The 4,313-nt window shown below is 41.2% G+C and overlaps 1 pseudogene; it reads left to right on the top strand.

The window, feature by feature from the left end:
- The first annotated feature begins 1,279 nt into the window (after window positions 1-1,279).
- Window positions 1,280-3,064, top strand: LOC109945241 (uncharacterized; annotated as a pseudogene).
- Window positions 3,065-4,313: the final 1,249 nt, after the last annotated feature.

Below are 4,313 nucleotides of genomic sequence, written 5' to 3'. Positions count from 1 at the left end.
TTCATAGAAACGTTGGAGCCCATAGCGCAGAGAACAAGTTTTCTTAAATAAGTTTGATTTGGTGCTGCATTAAATTTGGAGTAAATTGTGCTCAAACTCTCTATCAGGTGTGAGTACAGTTTTTGGTTCAGTTAGCTGAATCTAAATTTCAGTAGTCTCACCCCACTTTGAAGCACTATAACTCTTGATCCATTAATCTTTGACCTAAGGTTGCTGCACAAAACTTGTAAAGGTATGTTTGGTGAACAAGTTCATTTGGGAAAGGTTGGCTTGGTACTGCATAAAAAGTGGAGTAATAGTTGCTTAAAATAGGGGCTGTCAAACTTCTGGATTTTTAGATTTTGAATAGTGTCTGAATTCTAAGTCAGTGTTGGGAGTGCTGTTTGGGGAGCTTGTCTGCTTAATCAATAAGGTTTTGGACTGAAGTTTTTGTAGAAAGTTTGAAGACCATATGTTAGTGAATAAGTGCCTTTAAGTGTGTTGGGCGTGATCCCACACCAAAAGTGAAGGAATGGCTGTCCAAAGTTGGACTTTTAGTCTGCGGAAACTGAAGGTTATTCAGTCAACTCTAGCTTTGGTCCAGTGTGATTTTCCAATTTTTTGGAGCTATTTTGTGACTAATCCATGAGGTATAAAGCTATAATCCTTATGACTAGTTGGTAGAGGGTTGTTTGGTGGACATATTCCCTTATGTGTGCTCCCACTGTTGTTATGGAAAACTGAGAGATAAAAGGGGAGGAAGTAGAGTATGCACTCAAGTAGTACCAGTTCAGTGCAGCTCCTAAAATATCCGAGAAAATATCTGTATCCACTATCTGCTCGAGGGACTTTCGGAGTTTGGCATCTAAGGAGATATGTTACTGAAGGGAGGGGGGGGTACTTGGCACCCATGCACACACAAAGAAGTGATGAGGAGGTGGAAAACTTATCCAAATGCTGGCTAGGCTGTCTGTTGCTATATTGCTGCTGTCCAAGTGCGGTTGGACACAATTACTATCTCCCTGTGTCATGCCTTGCGTGGAAGACATGCAGTGGATAAGTGGAACATATTACCCCTTGTTTTCCCCTTCTAGGTTCCAGTCTTACCACAGAAAGGAGTACAAACAGAGCCCTGCTGTGCTCCTGCTATTCACCTAGCAGGATCATCATGCCTGACCAATCCTCCATGCCTTGATCAAGCCCTCGGATTTTCCCCATCTCATGTGTTCCCTTGCCAAATCCTGAACCGAAGTTGCCCCTTGAAGTGGTGACCACACCCAGCCGAGTGCTCACCCTCACCATGGCCAGGATTCCTCGCAGGTTGTCTCGGCCGTGTGGTGCACGTTCCCTACTCCTCGCAGGTCAGTGAAGCTCACACTATTTACTACTTGAACTCTACCACTGTTTGTTGCTGGGAACTAGGTGTAAAATTTGCTCAAAGATATGCTTTCAGGTTTCTGGATCACAGACTTAGTGCAGAAGGCTGAAACTAGGTTTTAGTGTGTTGAGCTCGTCTTTGGAGCTCTATTGTGCCCAGTATATTTGGTTTTGGGCCAAAGTTCTGTAGCAAGTTTGAAGACCGTAGTAAGATGAACAAAATTACTAAAGGGACATTGGCTAGGTGCTACACAAAATTGGGAGTAAAACATGTCCAAATCTTCTCTATCAAACATAATGAATGCTGATTCAGAACACTAAAAATGGAGTTGAAGTGGTTTTGGCTCTACTTTGGTGCTTCATAAAAAATGTTCTGAATGTTTTCAACTTAGGGGTGCTATACCAAAGTAGTAGAGCTATATCTAAGGAATAATTTTGGTAGTGTGAGCTTGGTCTGTTGCTGTGTAAAAATTGGAGAAAAGGTTGGCTAAAGTTGGACCGTCAGACTTTACATAACTGAATTTTGTTATTCAGTTCTGAGAGCTGAATTGCAGCAGGATGCCTAGTTTGGAGTTCATTTGTGACTGATTCATGGGGTTTTGGATTAAAGTTTCCATAGCAAAGCTGGAGACCATAGTAAAGAGAGCAAGTTTTATAAAGTAAGGTGGACTTGGTTCCACATAAATTTGGGAGTAAAAGTGGCCAAAAGGTGGACTATCAGGTGTTGGGATTCAGACTTAGAATAATATTTAAGTATGAATTTGTGTGTTTTTATTCAATTTGGGTCCTTGTGGTAATTAATCCAAGAAGAATTGGGGTAGGAATGCTATAGCAAAGTGAAAGACCATGTTATAAGGAACAATCCCTTTAAGCAAGTTAGGCTTGAATCCACATAAAGTAGGAAATAACAGCTGTCCAAAACTGGACTGTCAGAGTGACTGTGACTGAATTTTATTCAGTTAGCTGAAATAGCAGTTCAGTGTGGGGGTAACTTTGGGATACAATAGGATTTGCTCTGAATGTTTTCAATCATGGGTTATTATACCAAGTTGGTAAAGCTAAAGTCGGAGTAAAACTTTGGCTAAGAAGTTTTGGTCTGTACCATATGAAATTGTGAGATACCAGGGGCTTTAACAGGGAGGTGTGTAGATGGGGCAGCATGCCTAAGGTAATTGAGTTCAGGCTTTCATTTGAAAACTAACGAAGATCACCCCTGCTGCTCTCACCTGTGTATGTGAATGGAAGTGAGGGGAAACAGAGACTGAATATTGGTTGTGGTGTCGACTATGTAAAGTTTCAGTATCTGAAATTGAATTCAGTTCAATTCTTTTTTAGTTACCTGAATTTGAGTTTTTGTGTTTTCACCTCAAGTTGGTGTTCAACTTGAGATCTATTTGGGTTTCAGCTGCCATTGAAACAAAGATAAAGAGTGATTATAGAGGAAAAACTCCTAGTAGGGAGTATGTTGAGCCCTCATGTGGATTTGAGAGGAAGTATAGTCTTGTGATGTTTTATAGTATTTTATTTGCAAAACAGCATAAGCATAAGCATTCATTTCATGTCATGTAGAGCTCCCAAAATAAAGAGTGAAGATTCAATATGAAGTGGTTGCTAAAGAGGAGTCTACTCCAGTGCCTGCTCATCAAGTGGATGGAGCTATCTAACTAAAGGTTGGGTAGAAGGATCTAGAACATCTTCTCTGCAACAAAGGCAAGCCCCGGTGCATGCAACCCCTTCCTTGTGTTTTTAAATGATTTTTACACACTTTAAGTCTAGCGAAATGTGCATTAGGTTTATAGGAGTTTCTTGGAAACCCTTTGATGCATTGGCTACCTTGAAATCCATTCCTTTATAGATACTTCTGTTGAAGTATCAAAATATGATTTACAAAAATGCTTAGCCCTGCTTAGATCTTGTGGATAGAGGTTGTCTTTTGCAATAATGCCTAGCTCAGGGGTTATCTTGAGAAAGGATGGCTTCTACCTGCAAGAATATTTTCATTGGGAGCATGTTGGGATCTCACTGCAAAGTTCCCTATAATGCTCTTTTCATCCTAAGGAACACAAAACAATCCTAAGGGTGGAAGTACTTAAATCGAGACTTGGGCTAGGAACAGGTGATGCTCCACCCAGGTTAATTAAGGATTGGATGAGTATGTTGGCCTGTATGATCAAGGACTATCTTAACTGGCCACATGCCCTAGATATGGGACAGGGTAAGCTTGAACCCGGCTATTCCATACATGAAAAGACAATCGCGCACTGGGAGTGGAGAGATGGCGAGAGTGGCACGTACCCTCCTGGCAAAGGACCGCCTAAAAGGGGTGGTGTGCTCTCGGGTGACGCGGACCTGTTCATGCAGTGGAGGATCCGTGGGAATGGTAGACATATGCAAGAGTTACGAGAAACATATGTCGTGTGGTTAGAGATCCTCAGCTGAGTAAATCGATTCGGATCGCCGTTATATCCCCGGAGAGTGGAGACTTGATCTCCGACCTACAACCTAAGTCAGGATGTAAACATTATGAATAAAAATGATGTTGTATTGATGAGATGGTGAAATTAGACTAGATGCAACCAGAGTCTATTAATATTTAATCTGGCGTTAAAATATTGAAAGTAAGGACTCACTTTAGTAAGCTATTTCTGTAAAAGTATCTAAGTTGATTCTTGCTAAAGCCTTTTCCTTGATTCCTATTTAACCAGCATATCCTTGAGAGTCATTTTTCCTTAGTCGGGTAAGACTTGCGAAAGTACACTCCGCACTCAGGGTTTTCGAACCCATGTTGTTGTAGGTGATGAGGAGTACTCTAAGTGTTCTTGTGGCTGGAGGGTGTTTCCAGTTCTGGAGGTGGATTAGCTAGGCTTGTGTATAAGCTTTGGAGTCCTACCTTCCTGCTATTGTAATAAGTTATGCACTTTGAGTATATCAGGACTTGTAATAAATGTAACCTTCCT

Source organism: Zea mays, chromosome 3, assembly GCF_902167145.1.
Source record: "Zea mays cultivar B73 chromosome 3, Zm-B73-REFERENCE-NAM-5.0, whole genome shotgun sequence".
Lineage (NCBI taxonomy): Eukaryota > Viridiplantae > Streptophyta > Magnoliopsida > Poales > Poaceae > Zea > Zea mays.
Note: the sequence above shows the minus strand (reverse complement) of the source record. Positions and strands in the feature narration are given on the sequence as shown.